Source organism: Rhinoraja longicauda, chromosome 33, assembly GCF_053455715.1.
Source record: "Rhinoraja longicauda isolate Sanriku21f chromosome 33, sRhiLon1.1, whole genome shotgun sequence".
Lineage (NCBI taxonomy): Eukaryota > Metazoa > Chordata > Chondrichthyes > Rajiformes > Arhynchobatidae > Rhinoraja > Rhinoraja longicauda.
In genome coordinates, this window is record NC_135985.1 from 8,723,758 (window position 1) to 8,743,268 (window position 19,511).

Below are 19,511 nucleotides of genomic sequence, written 5' to 3' on the forward strand. Positions count from 1 at the left end.
ACTATTTACTGGTTAGCTGAGGTAATCTATTGGCAGTGGGCATTTATTGCTCGCAATGAGTGAGCTCCAGTGCGCAGTTCTGGCAATTTATTCCATGGTTCATTGACTGAAAATAGAAATACCTTCTCGGTAGATGTGTGAAAGGATTTTCTGGGAATAGCACCCAGCTCTCTGCTGGGCACCAGTGAACAACACGGTGGTGGCACAACGGCAGAGTTGCCGCCTGTCAGCGATGGCAGCACCAGAGACCCGGGTTCGATCCCGTCTAAGTGTTCAGTCTGTGCGGAGTTTGTACGTTCTCCACACGACCGCCTGGGTTTTCTCCGAGATCTTCGATTTCCTCCCACACGCCAAAGATGGACAGGTGCTCCTCAACTTACGATGGGGTCACGTTCCGAGAAACCCATCGGAAACCAAAAATACCGTAAGTCGAAACGCATTGAACACGCGCGATCACGTGGCCCGAAGCGAGCGGCGGCTCGCCACGGGTCGCTGCCGTTTACACCATCGCAAAGTTGAACTATTGTAAGTCGAAGCATCGTAAGGCGGGGAACACCTGTACAGGTTTGTAGGTTTGTAGGTTAATTGGCTCAGTACAAGTGTAAATTGTCCCCAGTGCGTACAGGACAGTGTTAATGTGCGGGGACTGCTGGTCGGTGTGGAGTCGGTGGGCCGAAGGGCCTGTTGTAGTTTCAGGACTGTTCTCTGGTTGTGGTCGGATGGTTCAGCTGCCTGATAACAGCTGGGAAGAAACTGTCCCTGAATCTGGAGGTGTGATTCACTCTATGATTCAATGATACTTTATGTATAAGAAAATAACTGCAGATGCTGGTACAAATCGAAGGTATTTATTCACAAAATGCTGGAGTAACTCAGCAGGTCAGGCAGCATCTCAGGAGAGAAGGAATGGGCGACGTTTCGGGTCGAGACCCTTCTTCAGACTGATGTCAGGGGGGCGGGACAAAGGAAGGATATAGGTGGAGACAGGAAGATAGAGGGAGATCTGGGAAGGGGGAGGGGAAGAGAGGGACAGAGGAACTATCTAAAGTTGGAGAAGTCAATGTTCATACCACTGGGCTGCGTTATGATGATACTTTATGGTCACATTTACCCAAGTGCAGTGAAATGCCTAGTGTTGCAAATAACCCAGTAAATCATACAGCATACACAGTACACAAGAGTTGCCACGTGTCTGGCAAACAAGGATTCCCACCCAAAACCAATCTGAACAAGGGTCCCTTGTTTGGTCTGATACTGGTCTCCGTGTACGCAGCAGCTCTAGTCAGGCTGGAGCCCGGATCTCTGGCGCTGTAAGGCAACAAAACTCGCCCGCAGGGGCAGGACAAGAGGGTGTAGAGATTGGGATTACCGTTTCAAGGACACAATCATAGAGTCATAGAACTGTACAACATGGAAATAGGCCTTTCAGCCCATGTTCATGCTGACCGTTGGTAAACTGGGCTAGTCCCATCTGTCTGCATTTGGGGGCATGGCCTCTAAACCCTTCCTATCCTTTTATCTGTCCAAATGTCTTCAAATAGTCATCATTGTATCCGGTTCCTCTTACAACTCTTCACCAGATGCAGACTACCCTCTGAGTGAAACGATTGTCCCTGAGTTCCCCTTTAAATCTCTCCCCTCTCACCTTAAGCCTGTGTTCTCAAGTTTTAGAATCCTCGATCCTGGGAAAAAGACTGTGAGTGTTCACTTTATCCAAGGACTTTATGCCCAGAGACAAAAGTCTCAGCCTATCCAACCTTCAAGGAGAGGGAACACGGTTGGCAAGGGGAGAGAGAACACATTCGGCTGGAGAAGAGAGAACACAGATGGGTAGAGGAGAGAGAACAGACGGGTAGAGATGAGAGAACACAGATGGGTAGAGGAGAGAGAACACAGGCGGGTAGAGGAGAGAGAACACAGATGGGTAGAGGAGAGAGAACACAGATGGGTAGAGGAGAGAGAACACAGGCGGGTAGAGGAGAGAGAACACAGATGGGTAGAGGAGAGAGAACACAGATGGGTAGAGGAGAGAGAACAGACGGGTAGAGATGAGAGAACAGTTGGTTAGAGGAGAAAGAATAGTTGGTTAGAGGAGAGAGAACACAGACCGCAGGAGAAGAGAGAATACAGGCGGGTCGAGATGAGAGAACACAGACAGTGAAAAGAGAGAGAACATAGACGGCTGGAGATGAGAGAACATAGACGGCTGGAGATGAGAACACGGACGGCTGGAGAAAAGAGAACACGGACGGCTGGAGAGAGAGAATACGGACGGGTAGAGAGAGAACACAGATGGGTGGAGAGAGAACACGGACGGCTGGAGAAGAGAGAACACAGACACTGATGAGAGAACACAGAAGGCTGGCGGAGAGGGAACACAGACGTCTGGCGGAGAGGGAACACAGACAGCTGGCGGAGAGGGAACGCAGACGTCTGGAGCATGGCAGTGGTTGCGTGGGACACGAGGTCACGGAGCAATGTGTACACAACGTGCACATTTGCTGCTGTCTGCATTGGCTGGCCCTTGCAGTTTAGCATGACTCTGGATCCAATGCACCCAATCTCCACTAACAAGCAAAAGAGAAAACGATGTTCCAGCGGATGAGCAAACATTCTCCCAGCCCACGCTGAGCACCGAAAGATCTTGTAATACCATTTGTCAACCTTTATCTGACACAGGCCGACCTGATTGACTGTCAGGAAACAAAAATATTTGATTAAAATAAGATTAAATAACTCAAACGAGCGGGCTGAGTGACACTGACAAAGTGCCCCTGCTCACGGTAGAATTGAGATTAAAAATAGTGAGCCTTTGAAATTTATTTACTTCAACAGATCGATAGGACATCACTGCGAGATAGGCACCTCGGTACATCATCTTTCTTTGTGCCCAATATCTGAAACAGGAATCAGATAACTGAGAATCTACGCTGTAATTGTTTCCCTTCCTCTGCACAACGATCTGCCTGAACAGGGCGCTGCTGAACAAGGCGTTTTTCACCAGAGCATTCTTCAATCTATTCACTTAGAATCAATGCCTTGCCTCTTTTTAACCTAAAGCATTCCCAATTATCAGTCATCCTTTCAGATGGACGTCCCGAAAGTACAACAAAAAGAAAACAAGACCCGCATACTTCTGTTGGAGGGAATAATTCGTACATGCAGCAGAAAGTGCTGCCCTTGCTGGGCGCTCCATTCATCTTTGTTCGTGCTGGAGGCCTTGCCGGGGCGGCGTAAAGTGTAGATGGAGTCAGTGGAAGGGAGGTCGGTTAGCGTGATGGACTGGGCTGCGTGCCACAGCTCTCTGTAATTTCTAGCCACCTTGGGTTGACTCGGATTCCCAAACCATGCTGTGTGAGGCATTCCCGATAAAATATGCTTTCCTACGGTGCTTCTGCGGAAGTCGGTGAGGGTTGGTTGGGGATATGCCGGATTTCTTAAACCTCCTAAGGAAGTAGAGGCATTGGTGTGCGTTCCTGGCCATTGCCAAGATGTGGCTGGGCCAGGAAGAAATTGCTGGTGACATTTATTCCTAAGAACTTGACACGATCAACCTTCTGTACCTCAGTGCGAGCAATGAAGACCGCTTCACTTCCTGAAGTCGATCACAATCTCCTTTGTCTTGCTGATATGGAGGGAGAGTCATAGAGTCATAGAATCATAAGACGTAGAAACAGGCCCTTCGGCCCATCTTGCCCACACCGGCCAACTTGTCCCATCCACACTAGTCCCACCTGCCTGCATTTAGCCCATATCCCTCTAAACCTGTCCTATCCACGTGCCTGTCTGACTGTTTCTCAAATGTCGCGATAGTCCCTGCCTCTACAACCTCCTCCGTCAGCTCGTTCCACGACCCTTTGTGTGAAAAAGTTACCCCTCAGGTTACTATTAAATCTTTCCCTCCTCACCTTAAACCTATGTCCTCTGGTTCTCGATTCCCCTACTCTGTGCAAGAGACTCTGTGCGCCTACCCGATCTATTCCTCTCTTGACCATGAGGTTGCATAGTTAAAGGTGGAACCATTGGTTCGATCCTGCCCACATTCAATAAAATCATAAGATCATAAGTGATAGAAGCCATTCGGCCCATTAAGTCTATGCCACCATTCAATCATGGCTGATCTATCTCTCCCTCCTAACCCCATTCTCCTGCCTTCTCCCCATAATCTCTGACACCCGTACTAATCAAGAATCTATCTATCTCTGCCTTAAAAATATCCATTGACTTGGCTTCCATAGCCTTCTGTGGCAAAGAATTCCACAGATTCATCAACCTCTGACCAAAGAAATTTCTCCTCGTCTCCTTCCTAAAAGAAAGTCCTTTAATTCTGAGGCTATGACCTCTAATCCTAGACTATCCCACTAGTGGAAACATCCTCTCCACATCCACTCTTATCCAAGCCTTTCAATATTTTGTACGTTTCAACGAGGTTCCCCCCTCATTCTTCTAAACTCCAGCGAGTTCAGGCCCAGTGATGACAAACGCTCATCATATGTTAACCTACTCATTCCTGGGATCATTCTTGTAAACCTCCTCTGGAGATTCTATGACTCCAGAGCCAGCACATCCTGCCTCGGATATGTTGCCCAAAAACAAGACTGCAAAAAGAGATTTATTCACAAAATGCTGGAGTAACTCAGCGGGTCAGGCAGCATCTCGGGAGAGAAGGAATGGGTGACGTTTCGGGTCGAGACCCTTCTTCAGACTGATGTCAGGGGGGCGGGACAAAGGAAGGATATAGGTGGAGACAGGAAGATAGAGGGAGATCTGGGAAGGAGGAGGGGAAGGGAGGGACAGAGGAACTATCTAAAGTTGGAGAAGTCGATGTTCATACCACTGGGCTGTAAACTGCCCAGGCGAAATATGAGGTGCTGTTCCTCCAATTTCCGGTGGGCCTCACTATGGCACTGGAGGAGGCCCATGACAGAAAGGTCAGACTGGGAATGGGAGGGGGAGTTGAAGTGCTCGGCCACCAGGAGATCAGTTTGGTTAATGCGGACCGAGCGCAGGTGTTCAGCGAAGCGATCGCCGAGCCTAAAAGAGAGGTTAGACTGGAGAACATGAAAACCATAGTGATTCCTTTATGCAATAATCAACGGTAAATTGTCCATGCGTTAGACACTAAGTTAGTGCATGGTGGAGCGTAGCTGATGCAAGCAGCCACTGGAACTCAAAGGTTGACTTCATGGGTGAACTGGTGGCAATCTTTGAACACACAGTGATCCTCCAACATTATCTTGCCTTCAGGAATGCACTGAAGCAACTCCAAGTGTTTATGGTAATTATAGGAAAGCAAATAATGGTTTTCTTGGTATTTTGTTTTTTGATAGATAAGAACTTGCTTGGCATTCATTTTAAAACTGTCACATACAGAAGTTAATTATGAAATGCTTGTCCACAAAATATTGGAAAAGTCTGAATTGAATCAATCATAATGTTCTCAGCTTTAGATTTCCAATGTGAAATGAATAGGTTTTTAATAACTTTATTCAATAATCATAGAACATGTCATTTGTGCAGCTGTAGAGCAGTGTTTATGAGAAGCATTAGTGGTGATTTATATCTATACTATGGCTGGTAGGGTAAAATTAAATTACATGGGCTATATTTTGGAGGAATTTTAAACAGTGGATTTTTCCAGTACTTCATGGTTGTGTTAGAGACTCTCAAAGATGTTTATGTTGTAGACTGGCGGGTGTGTCAAGCCACTGAACATTTTGGCTACCATAAACCCACCATTTCTTGCTGCAAATGCTGTGTTTCGTGTAGTTTAGTTAGAGATACAGCACAGAAACAGGCCCTTTGGCCCACCGAGTCCGCACCGACCCAGCCATCATCCCCTCCACTAGCACTGCCCGACACATCCTAAGGACAATTTACAATTTTACCAAAGCCAATTAGCCTACAAACCTGAAGATAGGCCACAAAAAGATGGAGTAACTCAACGGGTCAGACAGCATCTCTGGAGAAAAGGAATAGGTGATGTAAAGCCAATTAACCTACAATCCTGCACGTCTTTGGAGTGTGGGAGGAAACCAGAGCACCCTGAGAAAACCCACGTGGTCACAGGGATTTGAACCCATGAACCTCTTCCACAAAGCCAGGCTAAGCTGCTGATGTCTACTCACGTAGGTGGTAGAATTCAGATCAGCAGTAGGGAATGTGCATAAACTGCAACCCAAACTGCAGCCCAAACAAGGCGCGGAAGAAGAAAGGTCTCGATCCAAAACGTCGCCCATTTCTTCTCTCCAGAGATGCTGCCTGACCCGCTGGGTTACTCCAGCTTTTTGTGTGTATCTACAGAAGAAAATCTGCCCAAGTCGTCTTCTGCAGACTCTGGAATTGTTAACTGTGCTGGCAAATGGAGATTTAGTGGCCAGGAAAACCCCTGGTTCCCCCTGGCACTGTTCCTGATAACTAGGTCCAAGATTCAGTGACTTGAATCTTAATCTTTAATAGTTCAAGATCAAAGTCAAGAGATTCAAGAGTGTTTAATTGTCATATGGACCGTCAATGAAATCCTTACCTGCTGCAGCTTAACTGGCCCGTTAACACAAGAGTGCACAAATATATGTATAATAATCAATAACGCAATAAATCAGTAATTGAAATATTAGGTAAGCACAACAGTGCAAAACTGAAATCTCCACAGTGCAACCAAAGGCACAGTACACAGAAGACCATAGTTGCTGAGGTTAGCGTTGTGCTGCGTTCAAGAGCCTGATTGTTGGGAAGAAGCAGGGCTTGAACCTGGTGGCCATGGTATTCAGGCTTGTGTACCTTCAAGCCCAATGGTGGTCTTATTGAGACCGCGGCTGGTAGTCACCTTGTCGTGGCTAGGGTCGTGTGGGTCTATCATGACATTGGCTGCCATTTCTGAGGCAGCAACTCCTGCAGATCCCTTCGATGGCGATGGGGTCAGCACCCGCGATGGACCGGGCAGGGTCACCTACTTCACTTCGCAGTCGAGCGTTAACAGTGCAGCGGATGTTTAATAATATCCTGTTGCCCACACAGCTCGAGGGCTCGTCTACTTGCAACATGACTCCTGAATGATTGGCGGCAATGAAAAATAGTTTCCCGGGTGCTGCGAATAACCTCTGCAGCGTTGGTGGACCTGCCGCTGTTAAAACGACTGCTTCTCAAGAACTTGATAGTGAGTCGAAGTTGAGATCAGTGGCGAAAAATTTCACGGCACTTAGCAAAAAAATTGCCATGTCCAAGCCAAACATGGTTGAAGCCTGTAGATTCCTCGGGCTTTGGAATCAAATTGCACTGCATTGTATCAGTGATTATACAGCTGTGAAGAGATTGCAAGATACTAAAACTCCAATATGATCCTGTATCTCATATGCAGAGATAACATCACCCCCAGGAATCATCTGCGGCTTCCAGTGAGATAAGGAATATGACAAGATGGGGAAGCTGCCATGCTAATGTACTGTGTAGGAAGGGACTGCAGCTGCTGGTTTAAACCCGGAGATAGACGCAAAAAGCTGGAGTAACTCAGCAGGACAGGCAGCATCTCTGGAGAGAAGGGATGGGTGATGTTTCGGGTCGAGACCCTTCTTCAGACTGGTTAGGGACAAGGGAAACGAGAGATATAGACAATGATGCGGAGAGATAAAGAACAGTGAATAAAAGATACGCAAAAAAAAGGGACGATGATAAAGGAAACAAGCCATTGTAAGCTGTTTGTAGGGTGGAAACGAGAAGCCGGTACGACTTGGGTGGGGGAGGGATAGAGAGAGAGAAGGAATGCCGGGGCTACCGAACGTGAGAGAGATCAATATTCATATCACTGGGCTGTAAGCTGCCCAAGTGACATATGAGATGCTGTTCCTCCAATTTGCGTTTAGCCTCTCTCTGACAGTGGAGGAGACCGAGGACAGAAAGGTCTGTGTAGGAATGGGAAGGTGAATTAAGGAGAAGGCTAACGCACCACCTTCTATCCCATATCATCGCAGCAATCAGTCGGCAAGCTCGACGGAAATAAATCTTTCCTTCCAATCGCACCAACATAAAATGAATTACTTGGCTCTGAAATAATTCGCCAATGCTCACTAATTTCATGAACCCACACAGATCTTGGAAATACAACAATATACCCTCACGCACCCTTGCACGCAGTGTCAAACTACACCACCTGCATGTGGCCAGGTGACGATAGACGCGAAATGCCAGAGTAACTCAGCAGACAAGCAGCATCTGTGGCTAGAAGGAATGGGTGACGTTTCAGGCTGAGACCCTTCTTCAGACTGAGTTAAGTTTAAGTCTTAAGTTTTGTAGTTTAGTTTAATTTAGTTTATTTAGTCTAGTTTAGGGATACAGTGTGGAAACAGGCCTTTCGGCCCACCAAGTCCGTGCTGACCAGCCATCACCCATTCACACTAGTTCCACCCTCCACACACTGGGGGCAATTTGCAGAGGCCAAGTAACCCACAAACCTGCACGTCTTCGGGATGTGGGAGGAAACCGGAGCACCCGGAGGAAACCCGTGCGGTCACAGGGAGAACGTGCAAACTCCACACAGACAGCACCCGAGGTCAGGATTGAACCCGAGTCTCTGGCACCGTGAGGCAGCAACTCTACCGCTGCACCACCATGTTGCCCTTAATTGTCATGTGTACCGGCAACAGGACAATGAAATTCTCACTTGCTGCAGCTCAACAGACTCGATAATGCAATCACACACAGGTCGAGTACAATTACCAATAATACAATAAGTTAATAGTCAGTAATATTAGGTAACCAGACCGTAATAGTTCAAAACCAAAGTCTGTCGTACAAGACAGACAGAGTCCATAGAAGGTCATAGTTGCTGAGGTTAGTGTTGTCTAGTGTTCAAGAGCCTGATGGTTGTTGGGACCCAGCTGTTCTTGACCCTGGAGGTCACGGTTGTCAGGCTCCCCATTCCTTCTTCCCGGTGGTAGTAGTGAGATGGGAGCGTGGCCAGGGTTACGAGCGTAGAAAACTGAAGGTCAGTGCCTCACTGCAAGGATCCGAGCCGTATTGAGGGAATGGAGCATTCTTGGAGGTACCGGCATTTGGTGAGGCATCTATATACTAAAACTCTCGTTTGTTTGTTTGTTTGTTCCTGAACTACAGCCAAAACGGTACATGACAGGGCGACAATTTTAGGCCCACCTTACTCACCGTCGTCCCTTTGGTGCTAATGGAAGAAGTTTCATTGAAATCGGTGTTATGTTTTTAAAGTTATTCACATTTTAAAGTTTAAATCTATCTCCTAGGGAGCGAGGGAGAGAGGGAGGGATATGAGGGGTTGAGGGGGATGGAGTGGGGGGGAGGGGAAGGAGTGAAGGGGGTGAGGGGAGGGGGGTAGTGGAGGGAGGGGGAGCGGGGAGGGGGAGGGGAGAGGGTGCCGCACCGATGCAGGAGAGGTTTGGGCCCAACGGGTCCACTTGGTCTAGTTATAATTAATAATTAATTCTGAGGCTGTTCATAAATGAGCAATTAGGGAGAAGCAGCTTAGTAGAAGGTAACAGTCAGTGGGCGTTGGTAACCAGAGACCCTGATCCAGGTTCCTAGGCTTTTGAAGGGTACCGAAGTATAAATTTGGATTCATTCCACCGAAGTGTAAATCACGTGTGGCTGCGCCTAACGGCTGCGGCTCTCTGGCAGTCTGTTTGTCTTTTTTTCCTTTTTTGTTTTGTTTGTGTCGGTGTTGGGATGGTTTTTGTTTCTGTTTTTGGCTCTGTATGTGTGCGGGGGGTGGGGTGGGTGGGGTGGGGGGGTGGGTGGGGTGGGGGGGTGGTTGGGGTGGGGGGGGTGGGGTGGGGTGGGGGAAACCTTTCTTTTATTAGGTCTCTTCCCCGGGGCGCAGCTCGGCCGCGGGGCCTTCCATCGCCCGCGGGGCCTTCCATCGCCCGGCGCCGCTCGGCCGCTGGACTTAACATTGCCGGCGCGGCTCGGCCGCGGGACGTTTCAGTGCCTGGTGCGGCTCGGCCGCGGGGCCTTCCATCGCCCGGTGCGGCTCGGCCGCGGGGCCTTCCATCCCCTTGCGGGGGCTGTGCGTGTCGGTCGCCTCGGTAGGGATCGAGCTGCCTGTCCGTGGGCGCGGGGGGAAGAGAGTGGAAGAGAGTGGAAGTTTTGTTGCCTTCCATCACAGTGAGGGGGTGTTTGGAGTCACTGTGATGGATGTTGGTGTTGGGGTCGTGTGTCCTGTGTTCTTTTCTTTTTTTGCTGTGTCTTGTGACTGCTGAAATTTCGTTCGGTATTTATACCGAATGACAATAAACTTCTGTTATACTGTTATATTGCATTTGGGAATATTGGTCAAGTCAAGGAGAAATAGTAAAAGGCAAAGCGTAGAGGAAGAAGGCATGTTGGAGAGCGTGCCCACACCCGTGAAGGCAGCAGAAGGGGACATTGGGGAGGCATGCATGTACTAACCAAGACACCAAATACTGGCAGAACACAGAACCAAGACACCGCACGGTGGCGCAGCGGTAGAGTTGCTGCCTTACAGCGAGTGCAGCGCCGGAGACTCAGGTTCGATCCTGACTACGGGCGCCGTCTGTACGGAGTTTGTACGTTCTCCCCGTGACCTGCGTGGGTTTTCTCCGAGATCTTCGGTTTCCTCCCACACTCCAAAGATGTGCAGGTATGCAGGTTCATTGACTGGGTAAATGTAAAAATTGTCCCTAGTGGGTGTAGGATAGTGTTAATGTGCGGGGATCGCTGGGCGGCGCGGACTCGGTGGGCCGAAGGGCCTGTTTCCGCGCTGTATCTCTAAATCTAAAATCTAAATACTGTAGGGATGTGATGTTGCAGTTCCACAAACCACCGGGTCGGCTCTACCACAGTCTGTGTCTGCTCCTGATCTCCACACAACAGGAATGTTGTTACAGCACCAGCGGAAATGCCCAATTCTCCTGCATCCTGCAACACATCAACTTCAAGAACTGACTGTTCACTTGCTGCCTAATATATCCCACCCCTTGACAGGTGACAGAGGAGGTTTACAGGGATGTTGCAGGGCTGGGCTTTGGTTTTTAATTTAGATTTTCGCGACACAGCGCAGAAACTGGCCCTTCGGCCCAGGGAGTGCGCACACCACCCCGTAAACTAGCACTATCCCGCACACACACACACATTCGGGACAATTTACAATTTCTTTACCGAAGCCAATTAACCCACAGAACCTGTACGTCTTTGGAGTGTGGGAGGAAACCCGGAGCACCCGGAGAAAACCCACGCGGTCACGAGGGAGAACGTACAAGCTCCGTACAGGCAGCACCCGTAGCCAGGATCGAACCCGGGTCTCCGGCGCTGTACGGCCGCAACTCTACCGCTGCCGGCTGGCTGGAGAAGGATGCCTCATGGGGATTGGGGTTTTTTGGAACAAAGAAGACAGATCTTTGCTTGCGGTGTGTAAACTTGTGAGGGGTGTAGACGGAGTGAAGTGTTTTCCTTGGAAGGTGTTTGACAACTAGCTGACAGAGCTTTAAGTTACTTGGTAAAAGGATTAGAGGGGAGTTGAGGAAAATTATACTTCACCCAAGGAGCAGTGGCAGTCTAGAACTTGCCACCTGAAAGGACGATGGAGATGGGGGCACATCGCACTTAGAACGCACCAAAATGACCATTGTAACCTGCAGAACGATGGATCACAGGCTTGCAAATAGGACGACACTTATCAATTATGGGCTAGGGTGGGCTTGAAGGGCCGAATGGCAGCCAGCTGTGCTGTTACTTTCACTGATACCAAGTACCGCCACTGTTGTGCCAGAGTGCTGGTCGAAGACTAACAGAGCTATTTTCTCAATTCTGACAAACATATAATTGTCTCTCCCTGAATAGATGATGAAGTCATTTATCTCTTTTCTACTTGTGGGACCGGGTGATTTACAAATTGGCTGCCACCCTCGCCCATAAAACAAGTGACCACATATCGAAAGTAATTTATTGGCTTTGATGTGCTTGATAAAATATTCATGCAATTTTCCACTTTCTTACTCTGTACTTGCGTGTAAGGCGTTTCATTGACAGCACTGCTCACTGATTTAAGGCCGACTGTGTAAAATGGAGTGCGTTTGAGGAACCAGGCACCCCTACAGTAGCTCCTGAACATAGCTTCCATAAATGACCTTTTTATTGCATGCCACTTCGCACCAAGTTCAAGGGAGGTGCAATAAAATGAGAGCAGTGGGAATAAATATGCCCATTCTCTTGAATGATGTGTTCAATTTGGTGCAGAAATTGTAACATTGAGAGAGAGTTATAGAGGTGTCCAGCATGGGGGAAAGGCCCTTTGGCCCATCTTTGTCCGTGCTGTCCAAGTTGCCATACTGGGCGAGTCCCATATCCCTCTACATCCTTCTTATCTATATGTCTATCCAAATATATTTTAAAGACATTTAAAAAAAATGGTGGCCCAGTGGTAGAGTGGGGTTCGATCTTGACACTTGGGACCCAGGTTCGATCCTGACTACGGGTGCTGTCCGTACAGAGTTTGTACGTTCTCCAACTGACTGCGTGTGTTTTCTCCGGGTTTATCCCGGTGCTCCGGTTTCCTTCCACACAGGTTTGTAGGTTCATTGGCTGCGGTAAAAATTGTAAATTGTCCTTGGTGTGTTGGAGAGTGTTAGTGTACGTGGATCGCAGGTCGATGCGGACTCGGTGGGCCGAAGGGCCTGTTTCCGCACTGTATCTCCAAACCAAATTAAAGTAAATTTATGAGTTTGGGAAATATCTTTGGGTAGTGTCGTAAAATAACCATCAGTACTGGTTAATGTATTATCCAATAATATAACTATAACTAAATATATATATATATATATATAATAGATATAATATATATATAGATATAATATAGATATAATATATATGATTAGTATTTTGCTTCCTAATTTAAATTATACATACTTGGATGCAACCCACATCCCAGTTTAGGGGAGCATCTTTTCAAAGCTGTGTCAGAAGAAAAAAATATATCTTTAAAACTTTGCAGTTCCAAACTTACAAATTGACTGAATAAATAGACAATAGACAATAGACAATAGGTGCAGGAGTAGGCCATTCGTCCCTTCGAGCCAGCACCACCATTCAATGTGATCATGGCTGATCATTCTCAATCAGTACCCCGTTCCTGCCTTCTCCCCCTACCCCCTGAATCCGCTATCCTTAAGAGCTCTATCTAGCACTCTCTTGAAAGCATTCAGAGAATTGGGCTCCACTGCCTTCTGAGGCAGCAAATTCCACAGATTCACAACTCTCTGACTGAAAAAGTTTTTCCTCATCTCCGTTCAAAATGGCCTACCCCTTATTCTTAAACTGTGGCCCCTGGTTCTGGACTGCCCCAACATTGGGAACATGTTTCCTGCCTCTAACATGTCCAACCCCTTAATAATCTTATATGTTTCAATAAGATCCCCTCTCATCCTTCTAAATTCCAGTGTATACAAGCCCGGTCGCTCCAGTCTTTCAACATACGACAGTCCCGCCATTCCGTGAATTAACCTAGTGAACCTACGCTGCACGCCCTCAATAGCAAGAATGTCCTTCCTCAAATGAAAGGTAATGACCCATTTATGCAAGACCTGCTGTTTCACAGTTCAGCTCTTCCTGAATTACAATCACCTAGAGTCATCGAGTCATACAGCGTGGAAACAGTCCCTCCATCCTGCATGCCCATGCCGATCAAGATGTCCCGATCAAGATGTCCCACCTGCTTGCGTTTGGCCCATAGCCTCTAAACCTTTACTTTTCACGCACCTGTCCAAATGTCTTTTAAATGGAGTTATTGTACCTGCCTCAACTACCTCCTCTGGCAGCTCGTTCACACTCTGTGTAAAGGGGTGGTGGGTATAATGAACTCTTGCTCTCCATGTCCATGTTCTCCAGAGATGCTGCCTGTCCCACTGAGTTACTGCAGCTCTCTGTGCCTCTTTCTGTAAACCACCATCTGTAGTTCCTGGTTTCTAACCGTCGTGGCACAGGGGACGACTCCGGGGTCGGCAGTGACCACACTGATATCTTTTATAAGGAGTAGGCTGACAAGGTTCTGGTGGCCAGACCCGTATCAGTGAATCGGGCCCAGCTGTTACCCATGATGCTGAGGATTGGTGTCTCCTGGCCTGTGTGCCAGTGATCAGAGTGGCATCAGAGGGTGTCACATCTTATACACTGTACGGCCATGAGATCAGCTCAGAGGATAGGTGATGTTTTGGGTCAGGCTGAGGAGCTGAGGAGTATTGACATTGAGTAGTTCATAGGAGCAATATTAGCCGATCCGTACTCCGCCATTCAATCATGGCTGATCCATCTTTCCCTCTCAACCCCATTCTCCTGCCTTCTCCCCATAACCCATGACACCCGTAATAATCAAGAACCTATCAATCTCCACCTTAAAAATACCCATTGACTTGGCCTCTACAGCCTTCGGTGGCAATGCATTTCGCAGATTCACCAACCTCTGACTAAAGAAATTCCTCCTCATCTTTCTAAAGGCACGTCCTTTTATTCTGAGGCTGTGACCTCCAGTCCTAGACTCTCCCACCAGTGGAAACATCCTCTCCACATCCACCCTATCCAGGCCTGTTGGGGAGAGAATGAGAATGAGAAAATATGAACAAATTATTCCAAAAGCTCCCAAAATCTGAACTCTATTTTAGGATAAGTGTACCCTTGTAAACAATGAGTGACAATAAGCCTGTGCAAGGAGCATAAATCATTTGGAACTGTTGTTATATATTTCCTCAGTATCCATTAAAACGCCTTCAACTGCAGAAACGGAGCAGAGTTTTGTGTTCAGGCAACCAAATGGATTATGGAGATCACTGACTGAATTCCCCCCACATTATAAATTATGTGTTTCACATAACCATTCCAAAGTCTGTGAGCAATCTGCTGTATGTCTATTTTAAGACCGCTATCTAATTTGAATTGCTAAAAGTAGTATTGTAAAGTAGTATTGCAAAGTAGTATTGCAAAGTAGTATTGTAAAGAAGTCAGTCGAAATCAGTTAGCAATCCGTTAAACCACCTTTGGTAAAACTGTAGATGGGCACAAAAAGCTGGAGTAACTCAGCGGGTCAGACAGCATCTCTGGAGAAAAGGAATAGGTGACGTTTCGGGTCGAGACCCTTCTTCACTCCAGCTTTTTGTGACTATCTTCGGTTTAAACCAGCATCTGCATTTCCTTCCCACACATTAGTAAAATTGTGTTCATGGTGTCTAGTTTTATATGTTCTTCGGGTGGTGTTGCTGATTCATAGCTGTCATTCCTCAAAGCACTGATACAGGTAGACTCCTCTCCAGCATCTGTTTCTATGCATTAACCACCTAAAAAAACATCGTTTCAACAAAATTGTGAAATTCCAGTTTCCCAACAGTGACGTCCTTCAGAGTGGGGCCTGTGTCCGCGGTAAAGAATGATTTGTCAGCATGCTTTCAAAATTGGAAAGTGTTTCGCTCAGAGATGCCAATAGACAATAGACAATAGACAATAGGTGCAGGAGTAGGCCATTCAGCCCTTCGAGCCAGCACCGCCATTCAATGCGATCATGGCTGATCACTATCAATCAGTACCCCGTTCCTGCCTTCTCCCCATACCCCCTCACTCCGCTATCCTTAAGAGCTCTATCCAGCTCTCTCTTGAAAGCATCCAACGAACTGGCCTCCACTGCCTTCTGAGGCAGAGAATTCCACACCTTCACCACCCTCTGACTGAAAAAGTTCTTCCTCATCTCCGTTCTAAATGGCCTACCCCTTATTCTCAAACTGTGGCCCCTTGTTCTGGACTCCCCCAACATTGGGAACATGTTATCTGCCTCTAATGTGTCCAATCCCCTAATTATCTTATATGTTTCAATAAAATCCCCCCTCATCCTTCTAAATTCCAGTGTATACAAGCCCAATCGCTCCAGCCTTTCAACATACGACAGTCCCGCCATTCCGGGAATTAATCTAGTGAACCTACGCTGCACGCCCTCCATAGCAAGAATGCCAACAGAAACAACAACTCCAATTTCTCATGACACATTTTAATATGCAGATACGGAGTGCCTCGTCCAGGGTTGTTGCAAAGGCCCCGGCAAACGGCTCGAAAGCTGTCGCTGATTTGACTCGTAGATTGGGCAACTTGCGTTGTTTTATGTGCCCGTGAATGACCGGGTTTGAAATCTTCCTTGCCGTTGGATAATGCCTCTTAACACAGAAATCCGGCCGCATTGCATCCACAGTCGGTATATCGCGTGAGAACCTCCAGTTGTTGGGACCATGGCAGCCTGCTAAACCCACCACAATCCTTGCGAAGCAGCCCCCAGTTAAAAGCGGAGTTCAGCCGTTGTCGTTTGCTTAGAATTCTATATTTGACTAAAATTGTGCAGGTTTACTGAGTAAATTAGACAACCCTCTGTCCCGTGTCAGGGTAATGTTTTCCTAAAGCGAAGAATAATAAATATTGTTGCCATTTCACACAGATTAGTGAAGCGGTTCCCTTGTCTTCATGAGCGACATGCAAATGATGTGGCCACCTTGTGTTGGAGGGGAATTAAGCCGTGCTTTACTCCTTTGTTATCGGTGGAGCTCAAGGTTAAGGGACGAGAGCGATCATTTTGCCTGACAGCGAAGTAGTTGCAGCTTGGCAGTGGACACCACACACGTGCCTGGGCTGTCAAACAGTTTACCCGTGGAAATCAATGGGGAACTGTTACATGCCATATTGTTTTTCTTTAAGCATTGCCTCTTCTCAGTAGCTCGAGGAAGGCCTCATGGCCATCCATCCTACTGGATGCAGGCCGCCCCCCGTTTACAACAGGGTCCCCAACCCGAAACGGCGCCTATCCATGTTCTCCAGAGATGCTGCCTGACCCGCTGAGTTACTCCAGCACTTTGTGTCGTTTATTGAGTCAACCAGCATCTGCAGTTCCTTATGCCATCACCAGGGCCTTGTGCGTAACCTGAATTGATCGCAAGACAGAAATGTTTAAAGACACAGTTTAGTTTAGTTTAGTTTACAGTTTAGTTGAGTTTAGTTTAGTTATACAGCGAAGAAACAGGCCCTTTAGTCCATCGAGTCCGTGCCAACTAATGATCACCCTGTACACTAACACTATCCTACACACTAGGGACAATTTACAATTTTTACCAAAGCCAATTAACCTACAAACTTGTACGTTTCTGGAGCGTGGGAGGAAACCGGAGCACCCGGAGAAAACCAATGTGGTCGCGGGGAGAACGTACATACTCTATATGGATGGCACCCATAGTCAGGATCGAACCCGGGTCTCTGGCACTGTAAGGTGTAACTCTACCGCTGCGCCACTGTGCCACCTCAGCAATATATTTTCAATATATACAAAGGCCTACAAAGGTTCATCGCGTTGTTAAACCAGGGCACTTCGCTCAAACATTCAGATATCACCGTGAACAGTTCCCACCCAGCAAAAGATGTCGGTAGCACCATGGTAGCAATTCCAGGATTCGAGGACTGAGCCATGGTCAGCCTTGGACCTTATTCCTTGCAGCGCAGGAGGCTGAGGGGGCGATCTTATTAAGGTGTCTAAAATCATGAGGTTAATAGATAACGTGAATGCACAGCATCTTTTCCCCAGAGTGGGGGAATCATGAACTAGACTCGAGGCCATAGGTTTAAGGTGAGAGGGGAAAGATTTGATAGGAATCTGAGGGTCAAAATCTTTACTCGGAGGGTGGTGGGTATGTTGAACAAGCTGCTGGAGGAGGTAGTTGAGGCAGGTAGTATAACAGCATTTGAAAGGCATTAGGACAGCGGTAGAGTTGCTGCCTCACAGCGCCAGAGACCTGGATTTGATCCTGACTATGGGTGCTGCCTGTACGTTTTCCCTGTGTCCACATGGATTTTCCCTGGGTGCTCCAGTTTCCTCCCACATTCCAAAGATATGCAGGTCAACTGGCTTCTGTAAATCGTCCCTGGTGTGTAGGATAAAACTAGTGCATGGCTGATCAGTGGCCGGCAGTGACTGGGCCAGAGGGTCTCTTTCCACACTGCATCTCTAAACTAAACAAAAGTAAAGTTGTGAGTTTGGGAAATATCTTCGGGGGTTGTCCCATATAACCCATCAGCATTGGATAACGTATTGGTAAACACACAGTGTAGGCCCATCAAGGTTGATATTGAACAATGTAGCAATAAAATAAACTTTAATTTCCTGGAAGGGGTGGAAAAAGTGCATTACTTTCGGTGAAAGGTTGAGAGAGCACAGCAACAAATTTGCACACAAATACCGACAAACGCAATGAAAAAGATCAGATACTGTTTCCAAGATCAAAAGGAAAACCCAGCTCAAGGGCATAGCTTTACCATACGAGACGATACGATACAATAGAACTTTATTTATCCCAGGAGGGAAATTGATCTGCCAGCAGTCATAAACATGAAACATGAAATTACAGTGATGAGTGGAAAGGATTGGGGATGAGCAGAGATTGGGGAGGGGGGTGGGGGTGGAGGGGGGTGGGGGTGGGGGTGGGGGGGGGAGTCAGTCTACCCCACGACAGAAGAGGGAGGAGTTGTACAATTGGATGGCTGCAGGGAAGAAGGATCTTGGTGGAACCAGTCGGTTGCTGAAGGTACTCCTCAGGTTGGCCAGTGTAGTCATGGAGGGGGTGAGCTGTATTGTCCAAGATGCTCCACAGTTTGAGGAGCATCCTCCCCTCCAAGACCACCTCCCATGAAGGTGAGAAGGGCGTTTTTATACGCGGAGGGAGGTCAGTGCCTTGAATGTGCTGCCAGGGGCGTCAGTGGGGGCAGGTACAGGAAAGGCCTTTAAGAGACGTTTGGATAGGCCACATGGATATGGAGGGAATGGAGCGATATGCAGGTCGATAAGAGTTGTTCTTGGCATTGTGTTCGGCACAGACATTGTGGGCCGAAGGGCCTGTCCTTGTGCTGTGCTGTTCGACGCTCCAAGAGATAAATAACAGGGAATGACTCCGTGGACAATGTGCTTGTGCTGGAGGATCTTTTGCATCCACCTACGAGAGACGAGCGCCTTTGTGTGCGCGCCTCTTCGCAACGAGGGGACTCTGCACCACTGACCCATCGCGGCAGTGGACAAGCGGGCCCAGGGGTGCCTGCTCCGGCAACCGGGGCTGGGCCTGACCTTGCCATCTGCTGATTCAAAGCCGAGCCCACTGCAGACTGAGCCTCCCCCTGGCACAGGGACTGCCAGCGTGGTATTGTGGACAAGATCCAAGATGACCGTGACATCCAAACCTTCAAATACAATAAAAGTGCTTGTAAACTCAGCATTATGGCTCAGGCACAGTGGATGAGGCCTCAGGGACGTAGCCTGTACTCACGCAATGGAAAGGCATCTTGGAGAAGGCAAATTAAAGTCATTGAAAAGATAAATTAAAATTCTATCTTAATAGCTTTATTCTCTATTATTCTTAACTATAGCTTAACAGTTTTGCACACATTAAAGCATGGTGTTGATATTGATGTTCTTCTCTCCCTCCCTCTCTCCCTCACCCTCTCTCCCTCTTCCTCTTTTCCTCTCCCTT

General features: G+C 47.7%; 1 protein-coding gene across 7 annotated transcripts in view; it reads left to right on the forward strand.

Annotated features, from left to right (window-relative positions):
• Window positions 1-19,511, forward strand: part of sema6d (semaphorin 6D) — a 346,157-nt gene that overhangs the window by 223,925 nt on the left and 102,721 nt on the right. For all 7 annotated transcript variants that reach the window (XM_078427456.1, XM_078427455.1, XM_078427461.1 and 4 more), the window contains one exon: window positions 7,018-7,156. The gene's annotated coding sequence lies outside the window, so the exon portion shown is untranslated. The remainder of the gene's footprint in view (window positions 1-7,017; window positions 7,157-19,511) is intronic.